Genomic DNA, 15,671 nt, shown 5'->3' on the forward strand with positions numbered 1-15,671 from the left:
TTGTGCACCACAACCAGGCCCAGGATGACTTGTTTGTCCACTGTCATGAAGAAATAAAGTATTTTATATCATGGCATCCTAGGACCACTAATTTTACATATAAATCTCTTTATCTCAGACATTTAAAATAGCATAATCAGAAATGACAGCTATTGTATTCACAGAATCTTCACACACTGAAAAGAGAGACTTGGACATTTGGATGAAGGGGAGGTTGACTTTGAGCATCATCTCAAAATTCTATCACATGACATTACTCTAAGAAAATAAATATATATTTGTATATATATTCTAGTCTGAAATGTTATTACTTAATTATATTGAAATTCAAATAAGTATTATATTTCTGGCACAGTGGTAGACCACAGGACTTGAAAGGTCCAGAGTTCCCTGCCACCATATTTGCCAGTGATTTTCTAGGGTTTTTTTCTTCTCATAAATGAATTGTTTATTTATTTTTATTTTTTATTTATTTTATTTTGTTATTTGCCTCTAGGATTATCACTGGGACTCAGTGCCTGCACTATGAATCCATTGTTCCTGTAGGTTGTTTTTTCCATTTTGTTGTTCTTCTTTATCCTTGTTGTTGTTATTGCTGTTGTTGCTATTGCTGTCATTGTTGTTGGATAGGACAGAGAGAAACTGAGATAAGAAGGGAAGACAGAGAAGGAGAGAAATACTAACACCTACAGGTCTACTTCACTGCCTATGCCCCGTATTTTATTTTTTAATTAGTGATTTAGTAATGATTTACAAAATTACTTGTCAAGAGGAGTATAATTCCATGCTGTTCCCACCACCAGAGTTGTGAATCCCCAATCCCTCCATTGCATACTACCATGGTTCTCTCAAGGTTGCAGACATGGGTTAACTATCATTTCTACAATTATCTACCTAGATTTATACATACTTGTCTCCCTTTTCTTCTACGTACAGTCCATGCCACTTATGATCCTATTACTACATCCAAATGTTCCGTCTTTTTTCCTTGTCTCTCTACAGGTCATGATGCAACTGGAGTTCAGAGTACTTTTATCCTTTTCCTCTAATCACTTCTCCCTCACTGGGAGTATGAATCAAAAATGTTTTGTGGGTGAAGAAGGTGAGTTCTGGCTTCTGTTATTGCTTCTTCACTGGACATAGGCATTGGCAGATCAATTCATACCTCCAGCCTGTTTCTATTTTTTCCTAGTGGGGTAAGTCTCTGGAGAGGTGACACACTTTTTTCCAGGGGGGCTTTTAGGTCCTTGTGCATGATGATGGAAGAGGACCTAAGTTAGGCGTGAACGTATTTTGCAGACAATTGAGAAATTTTACACATGTATCAACAGCTATATTTACTATAAATGACTTACTCCCTCCAATTTAAAATTGGATCACATTTGTCACAACATCTGCCCAGAGAAAACAGGATGGAATCATAGTTGCATCTGAAACTTGGCTTCTGAGGCTTCAGATATTTCAGCTGAAGATTATGAATTCTATTTGGGTCTCTTGTTGTAACTATTTGTTGTTTTTTGAGGGGAGAGCCTATTGGTTCCCTGTTACTCCATGGTCATGCCTCTCAGAAGTCCAATGAATAGTTGTTTTATATACATTTACTTTTATTCATTGTTTCTACTACTAATATTTTCATTACTAATGGAAGAAAATTTTGACAGCTCTTCAAGCATTGTCTTACCTATGTTTATCAAGGATTTTCAAATGTTTATTTTCATGTGAGAGTCAGATAGTGAGGGAAAGATCAGAGAAATCTCTCTTATTATCTCTCAGGAAAATAAGTTTTTATTTAAGTAGAGGAGATATACAATGGCTTTGTCTTCTGGATCTTTGTCAAATATGTAATTAGACATGAGCATTTTTCCAAAACATTCTGTATTAGGAATCCAAAAATCAGTAAAACCACAGCTTTTGGATCTTGAGGTTCATCCAGCTGGTGATCAGCAGTGACCTTGCTTAATAAGTGTTCCAGTGAAATAAATAAATCTTAAAAGAGGAATTTTTAAATGCAGAACTACCAGTACATCTCATAAGTAAGACAAACTTTACCAGACAAATATTAGACTTCCGAGTTGATAAAAGTAAAAATTTCAATAAAATGGATAAAATTAAACAGATAGATAAACACACTAAAATAGTTGATGTAGTTATAGATTCATACACTCAAAAATCATTGAAAAAAACACCAAAAGAAATTTAAGGTAATAGAGCTATCTTCTCTAGGCAGATGACCTGACAAATGTATCAAAATTTTTAATTGGGGTGTTTAATGGTTTATAGTAAAAAATGCTGTTAATACATGTAGAAAATTTCTCAGTTGTCTGCAAAATACTTTCACACCTAACCTAGTCCTCCTCCACATCATACATGTGGACCTGAAAGCACCGCGGACATTCTCAGACAAGCAACAGTTAAAGGAAGCAACTATCACAAAGCCTGCCCTGAAACAGGTTCTAAAAGGCCTCCTATAACCATGAACAACATCAGCAAAACACTTGCCATATAACAGAACAAAAAATTGTTGAATAATGCATTGAAATAACTTAAATCCATAATATCAGTAAATGTCTATGGCTTAAGCTCACTCATTAAAAGGCACAGAGTAGGAGGATGGATCAGAAAACACAGGCCAACCATATGCTGTCTGCAGGAATACCATCTGACTCAAAGTGAAAAGATGGAAAACTATTATACAAACTAATGGACCACCAAAAAAGGCAGGAACAGCTATTATTATCTCTGACACAATAGACATTAAAATAAAGTAATAAAAAATAGGCATGGGCATTACCAGTGATCAAAGGATCAATAAATCAAGAATATTTATCATTTATTACATATATGCACTCAGTGAAGATCTATCTAAATACATTAAACACATACTGAAAGAGCAAGAAACATTAATAGTAACACAGTAATAGTAGGAGAATTCAACACCCCACTTTCACACTTAGAACATCTAAGAAGAGAATTAACAAAGAAACAAGAGAATTAAATGATGAGATGGATAGACTTGACCTCCTGGACATATTCAGTTCTTCACCCCAAGAAATTGGAATACACATTTTCTTTTTTGAATCCACTCTGAACATTTTCAAAGATAGGCCACATGCTAAGCCACAAAGACAATATAAACAAATTTAAGACAAAGAAATCAGAACAGTTAATAAGAACCTTCTCAAAAATTAAAGCCCAGGACCAAATGGCTTTACAAATTAATTCTACAAAATATTTAGAAAACAGTTAATGTTATACTTTTAAAGACCTTCTAAAAGACTGAATACAGAATACTTCCTTCCACCTTCTATAAAGCCAAACATTCTGATACTAAAATCAGATAGGCGCCGGCACTCACATGGAGTAGCTCCAACCAGGGGGTAAGCCATTGACCCTCCTTCCCTGGCTCAAGGGACCACGCACGTGATTCAGAAAGGAGGCCTCGGGAGTATTCTGGTATAAACACTCATTTATTCGGAGATAGGTACAGGATTATATAGAGAGTTAAACAAAGAACATTTTTCACCTATGTCAGAAATCACAGGTTTCTTAAAGGTCAGCTGGCCCCTATGGTAGGGGGCTGGTATGACAAGAATTGATGTGATACATAAAGGTCAAGACAATTAGTCTCCATGATACAGGCAAGTTAATTATCCAAAGGAATTTGAGAGAAGTATAGGGGTTAAACCAGTACAGTGAGGTAGTGAAGAAGAAAAACAAAGCTTGATGTAAATCAAAGATATCAAAGTATACAAGGAAATAGTATTTGGGTTTTTCACTGTCTGGTGTTGGGGAGGTGTATGATAGAGTGTGTTCTCCTTTGTGATCAAAAGGTGAAGTGGATATGTGAACTTTGAGTGAACCCTAAAGCAGGCAGCCATTTGTCCTGCTGCTAGCAGGGGAAACTAAGTGTGAGAGGCCTGTAGGCTTTCTGTGAGCTTGAGAGACTAACAAGGAGAAACTGAGTCTGGGAGGCTTTTCCCTCTTGGCTCATCTCTATAAGGAGAGAGGCTAACAATTGGGGTATCTTTCCAGACCTCCACCTAAGGAGGGGAGAGCTTCCTTAATCTCTACCAAGCTTTCACATAGTCCCACAGATAGGGATACAACAAAAAAGGAAATATACAGACCAATATCTCTGATGAACATAGATGCTAAAATACTCAAATGGATCCTAGCCAAACATATACAGCAGTATATAAAAACAAACAAACAAACAAACAAAAAAACTGTTCATCACGAGCAAGTGGGATTCATTCCAAGAATGCATAGCTGGTTCAATATATGCAAGTCAATCACTGTCATTCAGCATATTAATAAAAGCAAAACCAAAAAAACATTATTAACTTAATAGATACAGAGAAAGCCTTTGACTAAATTCAACACCCATTCATGCTGGAAAATTCCATTCAAGATGAAAATTCCTCAAGATAGTGGAGCTCATATACAGAAAACCTACAGCCAACATCATATTCAATGGACAGAAGGTGAAAGCATTCCTCCTTGGGACTATACAGGACTGTCCATTATCACCATTACTCTTCAACATAGTATTGGAAGTTCTTGCCATAGCAACCAGACTAGAGAAAGGAATCAAAGAAATAGAGATTGGAAGGGAAGAAGTCAAACTCTCACTATTTGCAGATGATCTGATAGTAAAAACAGAGAAACTTAAAGAATCCAGCAGAAAGCCACTGAAACTCATTAGGCAATATTGCAAGGTGTCAGGTTACAAAATCAATGTACAAAAATCAGTGGCATTTCTTTATGCAAATACTAAGTCTGAAGAAGAGGATATCTAGAAATCACTCCCACTCACTGCTGCAACAAAAATCAATAAAATATCTATCAATAAACATGACCAAAGAAGTGCAAGACTTGTATACTGAAAACTATGAGTTGCTATTCAAGGAAACAGAAAATGATACAAAGAAATGGAAAGATATCCCATGCTCATGGATTGGAAGAATTAATATTATTAAAATGAATATTCTCCCCAGAGCCATATATAAATTTAATGTGATATCCATCAGAGCACCAATACATTTCTTTAAGAGAATAGAACCAAAACTACAAACATTTATATGGAAACAGAGAATACATAGAATCACCAAAACAATCTTGAGGAAAAGAAACAGAAATTGAGGCATCACATCTCAGATCTCAAATTATTTTATAAGGTCATTATAATGAAAAACTGCCTAGTACTGAATCAAAAATGGATACATAGACAGTGGAAAAGAATTGAAAGCCTAGAAATAAACCCCTATGTTTTGATGATGGAGCCCAAAGTATTAAATGAAGGAAGGAGACTCTCTTCAATAAATGGTGCTGGGAAACTGGGTTGAAATGTGCAGAAGAATGATCTTAACTACTTTATCTCATCAGAAACAAGTCATTTTCATATGGATCAAGGACCTAGATGGTAGATGAGACACTATCAAATACTTAGGGAAAAATATTGGCAGAACACTTTTCAATCTAAATCTCAGGGCATCTTTGATGACACAAACCCAATTGCAAGGAAGACTAAAACAAAAACAAATCAATAGGACTTCATCAACTTGAAAAACTTCTGCACAGCAAAAGAAACCACCACTCAAAGAAAGAGGCTCCTCATAAAATGGGAGATCTTCACATCTGACAAAAGGCTAGTAATAAAAATATATAGAGTTCACCAAATTCAGTATCAAAAAAGCAAATGACCTAATCCAAAAGTGGGGAGCAGATATGAACAGAATATTCACTACAGAAGAAATCCAAAAGGCCAAAAGACATATGAAGAATTTCTCCAGGTCACTGGTTGTCATAGAAATGCAAATAAAGACAATATTGAGATACCACCTCACCCCTGTGAGAATGGCATATATCAAAGATAACAACAACAAATGCTGGAGAGGTTGAGGAGGAAAAGGAGCCCCCCTACACAGCTGGTGGGAATATGACTTGGTCCAAACTCTGTGGAGAGTGGTCTAGATAACTCTCACAAGGCTTAAAATGGACCTTCCTCATGACCCAGTAATTTCTCTACTAGGGATATAGATTAAGGACTCAATCAAACGCATCCAAAAATATATGTGTACATCTATGTTCATAGCAGCAGAATTCATATAATAGCCAAAACCTAGAAGCAACCCAGGTGCCCAACAACAGACGAATGGCAAAGAAAATTGTGTATATACTCCATGGAATAGTAATTAGCTATTAAGAATAATGAACCCATCTTCTCTGATCCATCTTCGATAGAGCTAGAAGTAATCATATTAAGTGAGGTTAAGTCAGAAAGAGAAAGACAAGTATGGGATGATCTCACTCATAAACAGAAATTCAGACAGAAGAACAGACATGGAAAAACAAAGTATAATTTGACTGAGTTTGGAGTATCTCACAAAAGTACATAAAGAGAGGATAGATTTCTAGCATAGCTATAAGGGCATGTTGTGGGGACACAGACCTTTGGTGGCTAGTATACATTCCTATTAACTTATAATCTTATAAATCACTACTTAATCAATAAGTGAGGGGAAAATATAATGAAACTCTCAAACTTTTTTATGCATACACCACAGTTCTGAGTAAATATTCCTTCAGTTTAAATGCTTAAGGTTTCAAATCAGTAACCTGATTATTAACAGTAGGTTCAAATTTTATAATGTATTTCAAATATTGGCTATTTAATTGAGATATTAAACCACCTATAATAGTAGACCAGGGAGATAACAAACAACTGCTTGTGACACTATATAATATACAGCTATATGTAAGTAGCATTAAATACCATAAATCTTGGTAAGGTCTTGTATGATACAAAAAAAACCTAACCATGGGATTTTCAAAGTAAACCAAATGCCCTAATAACTTGATTACAATAATAACTATCTATTGCTTTCTTAAACTCTAAGACAGCAGGAACCCTCCCCATTCTCTATAAAACCCATATTTCTTCCAGGACTCTGAGAACATGGCTTGTCATCCTGCAGTCATCACTTGATCCATGACATATAATATTGAATCTGCTGAGCTCAACCTAGTCCATGTAACCAGTACCTACTCGACACATTTCACTTTGGTGTCCAGAGACACCAGACTTGGAATGTCAACCCTTCAGCTCCAACACTCTAGCGAGACCAGTTGTAGATCATAGGACTCCTCAATCCTGTATGGGGTGGTACACCTCCTAACAAAGCCACAGAACCTAGATATAGACCAGGGCCCATGAGACAGAACACATTTGCATTTGTACCCATAAAATAGGGGAAAATATACACCTTAAAGCAAAAGTGCACAATAGTTTTCAGTGACCCAAAACAGCAAGCAAGTAGAAAGATTAAAAGAAAAAAAAAAAGGGCGGGAGGAGTTGGGCGGTAGCAGGGTTGGTTAAGCACACTTGGTGCAAAGCAAAGCGCAAGGACCAGTGTAAGGATCCCAGTTTGAGCCCCAGGCTCCCCACCTTCAGGGCAGTCGCTTCACAGGCGATGAAGCTGGTGTGCAGGTGTCTATCTTTCTCTCTCTCTCTCTCTGTCTTCCTCTCCCCATTTCTCTCTGCCCCATCCAACAACAACAACATCAGTAACAACAATGGCAACAAAAGAAAATAAATAAATAAAGACACCATAAAATTAAATTTATATACCTTTCCCATATTTGGGAGCTATTCTCTTCCCTGATCCAGCTTTCTAGTCCTATTTACAACTCTGATACCATCTCACCAGACAATACTTTTGGCCTATCTGCATGTTAGCTGTTAAACTCAGGCAAAAATTAGTAGAATCATGGGTCCCCTGGAATATAACTGTAATAGACCTACTAGCTTTTTCCAAAATGAAGACCCCCAAATCATATTTTCTATACTTCTTCCTTTAGGTTCCTGATTATTAAATAATTTGTTTTGCTTTATACCTTATTTCTTTTTTTATATATGATTTATTTATTTATTTAAAAAAGGAGACATTAACAAAACCATAGGATAGGAGGGGTACAATCCACACAATTCCCACCACCAGATCTCTGTATCCCATCCCCTCCCCTGACAGCTTTCACATTCTTTATCCCTCTGGGAGTACAGACAGAAGGTCATTTTGGGTTGCAGAAGGTGGAAGGTCTGGTTTCTGTAATTGCTTCCCCGCTGAACATGGCCATTGGCAAGTAGATCCATACTCCCAGTTTGCCTTGCTCTTTCCCTTATTTCTTTTTCAGCCACCAAGTTGCATATGCTACTATGACGCCAGCCTGACTTCACTGGACAGACAACCTTACCAATGTATCCTGGACTCCCACCTCTCTAGAGCCCTCCCACACTAGGGAAAGATAGGGACAGGTTGTGAGTATGGATTGACCAGCCAATGCCTATGTTCAGCAGAGAAGCAATTACAGAAGCCAGATCTTCCACCTTTTGCACCCCATAATGACCCTGGATCCATGCTCCCAGGGAAAAATAATACAAAAGCTTTCAAGGGAGGGGATAGGATACGGAACTTTGGTGGTAGAAATTGTGTGCAATTATACCCCTCTTATCCTATGGTCTCATCTATATTTTTAATTTAAAAAATTAAATTAATTAAATTAATAATAATAAAAAACACATAGTATCCTGCACATTAAAATAAAATAATAATCTAAAAAAGATGGTAGCAAAAAACACCTTTGCTAATGAAAAAGATTATGTTGGAGAATATCTCATTAAATGATATTTTAATAGTTTTCTTTTTTTTAATTGTAAGCACACATACACATATGTACATATATGTGTGCATATATGTACATATGTGACTTTGTTTACTTTAATTATTTGCATACTGTTTTTTTTTAATTTAAGAAAGGATTAACTAACAAAACCATAGGGTAGGAGGGGTACAATTCCACACAATTCCCACCACCCAATCTCCATATCCCACCCCCTCCCCAGTAGCTTTCCCATTCTCTATCCCTCTGGGAGCATGGACCCAGGGTCATTGAGGGTTGCAGAAGGTAGAAGGTCTGGCTTCTGTAATTGCTGCCTCGCTGAACATGGGCGTTGACTGGTCGGTCCATACTCCCAGTCTGCCTCTCTCTTTCCCTAGTAGGGTGGGTCCTTGGGGAAGCTGAGCTCCAGGACACATTGGTGGGGTCTTCAATCCAGGGAAGCCTGGCTAGTATCCGGATGGCATCTGGAACCTGGTGACTGAAAAGAGAGTTAACATACAAAGCCAAACAAATTGTTGAGCAATCATGGACCCAAAGCTTGGAATAGTGGAGAGGAAGTGTTAGGGAGGGTACTCACTGCAAACTCTAGTGTACTTCTGCTTTCTTACTTTGGTGCCATACTACAAACTCAGTCAATTTCTGCTTTGCGTTTCTACTTCTTTTTTTTTTTTTACATGCATAACATTCCCAAGATCCCCATTTAATAATACAACCCCCACTATTTCATTCTATATTTTAATAGTTTTCTAAAATAAAAAATAAAGGAATATTTAGGTAAGTCAAACATTATACTATCATCTAAAATCATGCTTCAAAACAAGTTTCAATGAGATGATACTGAACTTTGCTATGTTCAATTAAATAAGTCTTCAAAGAAACTTAGCACTTTAAAATAATGCACACAATTATTGAAAATAAGTGCATTTAAAGATTTATTTATAATAATTTCAATATGGTAGTTATGTAGTTTTAATTTGATAACTAAAAATCTTCTACATATATGAAACAGAAGAAAGAAAGAAAGAAAGAAAGAAAGAAAGAAAGAAAGAAAGAAAGAAAGAAAGAAAGAAAAAGAAAGAAGAAGAGAAAGAAAGAACCTTGAAATGTTACAAGATAATGAAAGTACAACCTCTTTCATATCTTCAACAAAAAGATCTGGCCAGAGTTAGCACCCTGAGTCTTGGGGAATATTAGCAAATGAGATGAAACCTTTTTCTTATTTGAAGACAAGATTTAGAAGACTCAGGGACACCAACCCATGATAACTAGATGATCCTTGAGATAACAATCTATCCCAGATAGACGAAAGCCAATAACTGGGAAAACTAGATCAACTAAAAAAGCACTAGTTGGCACAATGTAGCTAGTTCTCACACAAAGACAAGACACTTTGCACATGTACCAATCAAGATATCATCTTAATGATTTTCCTAGGTTAGAAAGTTGATATTTAAATATCTATCATCTATATATATCTACATCTATATCAATCTATAGGCAAGAAAGTTCACCTGTATAGTATACTTGACTTGCCTTCCATAACACTGAGGAAAGCTTTGTTGCTGTCATGTCTTTCTCTCTATTATGTTTGTGCATTTCTATTTGAAAAACGATTAAAATTTTTGGGCTGAAATGACAATAAACACAATGGCATATTTACATGTATATGCATATTTATATTTCCTAATTCCTTTATTGAGGAACACCACTTTATTTCAAGATAGTTGCCACCTGAATACAGTGTTTTATCTCCCATGATAGGTTTCTGCATCATTCCCATCAGAAATCAGTCTTTCTCCATCATTATTCCCTGAGTCTTCAACATCCTCTCAGCACCCTATTATCTCCCTTGATAATCACTTGACTACTGCCATTAAACTACAGTTAGACTAAGTTTTAACCTGTCTTACGCCTTTCTTTGTTTCAACACAGATTGAAAATTAGTCTAACTGTAGTTTTGCCTTTGAAGTGAAGCCGTGTTATATCATATTACTGCTTCTGGATTATTTTACTTAAACTTATCCATTCAAAACTCTTTTTCTTTTCTTTTCTTTTTTCTTTTCTTTTCTTTTCTCTTTTTTTTCTTTTCTTTTGCTTTATTTATAAAAAGGAAACACTGACAAGAACCACAGGATAAGAGGGACACAACTCCACACAATTCCCATCACCATAACTCCGTATCCCATTCCCTCCCTTGATAGCTTTCCTATTCTTAACCCTCTGGGAGTATGGATCCAAGGTCATTATGGGATGCAGAAGATGGAAGGCCTGGCTTCTGTAATTGCTTCCCTGATGAACATGGGTGTTGACAGGTCGATCTATACTCCCAGTCTACAAAGTTCTTCTTTTTTGCCTGCAGGGTCATTGCTGGTGCCCAGTGTTCAGACTAATATCCCACTGCTCCTGGTGACTATTTTTTCCTCTTCTTTTTTACCGCCCCCCTTGTCCGTATTAGTTGATAGGACAGAGATATATTGAGAGAGGAGGGAAAGACATAGGAAGAGAGGGAGATGGACAACTGCTGACCTGCTTCACCACCTGTGAAGCATCTCTTCTGCAGGTGTGGGACCCGGGATTTGGAACCCAGATCCATTTGCTTAGTATAGTACTATGTGTGCTTAACCGGGTGTGCCAAAGCCCAGCCCCCAAACTTCTAGCTATAAGGAGAATATTTAATCACCTCTTACAGCTTAGTAGAATTTCATTGTTTATGTATACCATAACATGTCCAGTGGTTAAATCAGTTGCCACTGGACATTTGGGTTATTTCCAAATTTGGCTTATTACAAATAGTGCTATCTATGAACATCTATGAATATATATGTTCACAGAGCTCTTCAGATATACTCAATCATGCACTGCTGAATGCTTAAGGAAATAAAAATACAAAAAAACTTAAACTGGTATAAATTATTTAAGGTTACGAAGGATTACAATGATTCTAGTAGCAATTATTCAGCTTTATAAAGGATTGAATCAGGAAGCAAAAATAAGTTTAAACATACAAAGTCAAATTTTATTTTTTCTTTACCTTCTTTCCTTTTTTAAGGGGGAGAAAGCATTAATAAAGAACTTGAGGGCTGGGTGGTGGCACACTTGATTGAGCATACATGTTACAGAGCTCAAGGACCAGGGCTCAAGAACCTGGTCCTCACTTGTATGGGGGAGGCTTCACATGCAGTGAAGTACTATTGCAGGTGTCTCTCTGTCTCTCTCCTTCTCTATCTCACCCTTCCCTCTCTATTTCTGGCTGTCCAATAAATAAGTAAAGATAATTAAAAATAAAAAAAACTTGTGGTTAAATTGCCTTACTAATTCCTTAGGTATGTATTGTTTTACCACCCTTAAAGGTCTTCAAAATAATTCATTCAGGCAAGGAAGATAGTTCAGTTGGGAGAACAATTGCTCTTCAAATTCTAGTCCTAGTCACTATGACAATGGTAAAACTTCAGTGTTGCTGTGTGTCTCATTCCACCATTTCTACCTCTATTTTTCTATTGAAAAGAGTCAATATGAAACAGTGAAGCCTTGGAAATTATATTTAAAAAAAACCCTAAATACATACGAATTCATTCAATAGACTGACTTGCTTTTACAGACTTAAACTTTTATCTTAAATCTAAGGTTGCCTTTCCTAGAAATAGGAACAAACATAATGATCTATTTCTGTCTCACAAAATTTCTATGTTAACAGACATTGCATAAGAAATAAATTAATTTAATACAATTAATATTTTAATTTTTAAAAGGGCTTAATCTACCTTTAGAAAGATGCCATACATATATTATGTTATTTACCTTTATTTTGATATCCTCCCTCTAAATAGTCTAATATAGTGGATAGGTCTTACCTGGAGTAGATTTGAGAGAATAAGATGTGAGGCCAAAGGGTGAGTCTTGCAGTTGTTAAGGCATTAATGAATTTTTTTTTCCTTAAAGGAAAAATGCAGTTTTGTCAGGAGAAATAAGGAGCTGTTTTCTTTTCTGTGCGAGGAAGAATTCCTCTCTAATTCTCTGAGTCTTTTACTATAACTGCTGTGGCATGTGTTTTAAATTATATTGTATGCATGTGTTCCCCATAAAATTAGCCATCATGACCCATTGTTCTGCAGTCCTTCCTTTCATCACATTTTAGAGGCCTGTATTCCATATTAGCAAATAACCCTTAGGGAAAAATTGTGTGTTTTCCATATACCAGCTTTGTTACATATTTGATCACACTTATTATATATTTAAGGATATGAGTCAATACAAAAAGTTTTAAATTATAAAGCAAGTCACCAATTGTTTCCTCATGGCAAGCAAGCAAACTAGGAAATCAAAATAAATATACCTAGTATCAATATCAAAACAGAATTAACAGATCCACTTTTAACCCATATGGCCGTGAATATATAACTCCATCAATATGTTAACTAGGGTGAAGGCACATTGCCAAGTTTAGAACCCACTTAAATTCCTAAGGTTCTGAGTTTAAAATGAAATTTGAAACTTTCCAGGTCCAAGGTCCTTTTAAGAGCTATAAAAATGTGACTTCCTGGTTGAAAAAAAATATTAAGTTCTTAAACACCAACTTACACAAAACAATATGATAAGTGTGAATGAATCTGTAACATATGGATTACATTTTCTTTTTTTTTTTTTAATCCATGATTTAAAAAAGTATTTTAAATGGAAAATTTGTGGTAAAAACATGCATTGGATTTAGCCAACTCTAAATCATTTGAAAAATATTATAAGGCATTTTTCTTTCAATAGATACATGGCAGAATTTCTAATCTGTGCTATATGTATGCTCTTTTCTCCAACTCTCCACACACCATCCACACATTAACACATGAGTGAAAACTAAGTTCTTATGTTAATTTTCTCTCCTACTTCTCTAAATATGTCTCATAAAATTTTACATATTATTTTAACGGTTCAGATTTTTTTAGTTTAATTGTGCTTCCAAGTATTCTATATTAATCTATATAATGCCAGAAAAATATACAAATGAATGCTCAGGAAACAAAAGGTATATGCTTGTCTGCAATTCAGAATGAACATCCACAAAATGTAAGGAATTGTTTCTGATCCTCAGTCTAAAATCCAATAATCAAAATTACATACTACAAAGGTATTTTCTCTGAATGACACCTGAATATCCAAGAATTTTAGCTAAAAGAAAACCGAAATAATAGAATTTGGAAATGTTTCATCTATGACATTTTCTCTCATCTATCCAAGATTGGTGAGTTAATTTCAACTCTTTCCAGATTTTCTTTCTTCTATTTAACATAACATTATTATAGGGAAGATTAACTATTTTCTATGATACTAAATGAATTCTTTTTACAAATTAAAATGGAAAACCTGCGAAATAACATTCCTGTGTTATAACTACTAAGTTATATGCACGTTTTCCCCAATATATTAGGGGGTTAATAGTTTACAGTATGATTAGGGACACATAGGTACATCAATACCCCGAGGGTCTTTTCAAACCCTCCCTCACCAGAGTCTTTTGCGTTGGTACCATACATCTCACTTAGTATAGGTTTTGCTTTATGTTTTTCTTTTCTGTTTTTTTTTTCCGCACCTATAAGTGAGATTATCTGGTATTTTTCTTTCTCTTTTTACTTACCTCACTTAACATAATTTTTTCAAATTCTATCCAAGGTGAAGCAAAGAAGATGACTTCATTTTGAACAGCTTAGTAGTATTCCATTATGCATATACAGCACAACTTTCTTAGTCACGCTTCTGGCATGCTGGATTGTGTCCAAGATTGGGCTATTGCAAATTGTATTACTATTAACGGGTTAACATAGCTATCTTTGCATCTGTATATATATTTTTTCCTTTGTATATAAACCCAGGAGAAGAATTTCCAGGTCATTGAGTAGGTCTATTTTCATTGGTCTGAGAAGTTATAAGGTTCTTTTCCTCAGGGATTGGAACAATTTGCATTCTCACCAATAGTGTAGAAGGGTTTCTTTTGCTCCAAATCCATGTCAACATTTGCAATTACTGCAGATTTTTAAAAGTTTAAAGTGATAGGGCAGAGGTAGATAGCACAATGTTTATGTAAACAGACTCCCATGCCTGAGGCTCCAAAGTCCCAGGTTCAAACCCCCACACCTCCATAAACCAGAGCTGAGCAGTGCTCTGGTTAAAAATAAAAAAGTTTAAAGTGACAGTATACTAACACATGGGTTTGGGTGGTTTGATCACTATTTATTCTTAAAATTAAAGAATAACTCCAACTCAAAATAAGAAATACATTTAGAATGAAACCTGTGATTTAGCTTGTTTTTTTTCCTATGCCCTATAATTGTAAATAGAGATGACTGACATAACAAAACATTTATGAATCATACATGTTTCAAATTAACAGCATATAATACTAAACATACATATGTCTAGAGTCCTCACAAAAAAAAATACAGACAACTTTAGAACTATTTCGACTGCTTAATGCCTGGCTGTTGTTTTTAATTCACCATCCTCCCTACCCAAGATGCTTATACAATCACAAGGTCATTTCCAAAGATTTTTCTTTTTTAAATATTTATTTATTTATTCCCTTTTGTTGCCCTTGTTGTTTTATTGTTGTAGGTTTGATGTTGATGTTAGATAGGACAGAGAGTAATGGACAGAGGAGGGGAAGACAGAGAGGGGGAGAGAAAGATAGACACCTGCAGACCTGCTTCACTGCTTGTGAAGCGACTCTCCTGCAGGTGGGAAGCCAGAGGCTCAAACTGGGATCCTTAAACCTGTCCTTGCAATTTGCACCAGGTGCGCTTAACCCGCTGTGCTACTGCCCGACTCCCAGACTTTTTTTTTCAAGGTGAAGAACTATATCTGCTTGATAAATATAAAGAAAGATTTTAACACTGGCCATTCAGTTGGCTCATTTAAATTTTTCGTATGTCCTTGAACATATAAACCAAATGCCAGGAATAAAGAAATGTAGGAAATGGGGATATTGCAAAAAGTACACTTGGTTC

At 35.7% G+C, this 15,671-nt stretch overlaps 1 long non-coding RNA gene across 1 annotated transcript in view; it reads right to left on the minus strand.

The window, feature by feature from the left end:
- Positions 1–12,652, minus strand: part of LOC132538307 (uncharacterized) — a 35,963-nt gene extending 23,311 nt beyond the window's left edge. Inside the window, exon 1 of the long non-coding RNA XR_009549703.1 lies at positions 12,531–12,652. This is a non-coding gene — a long non-coding RNA (uncharacterized LOC132538307). The remainder of the gene's footprint in view (positions 1–12,530) is intronic.
- Positions 12,653–15,671: the final 3,019 nt, after the last annotated feature.

The sequence above is a fragment of the Erinaceus europaeus genome, chromosome 4 (genome assembly GCF_950295315.1).
Source record: "Erinaceus europaeus chromosome 4, mEriEur2.1, whole genome shotgun sequence".
Taxonomy (NCBI): Eukaryota; Metazoa; Chordata; class Mammalia; order Eulipotyphla; family Erinaceidae; genus Erinaceus; species Erinaceus europaeus.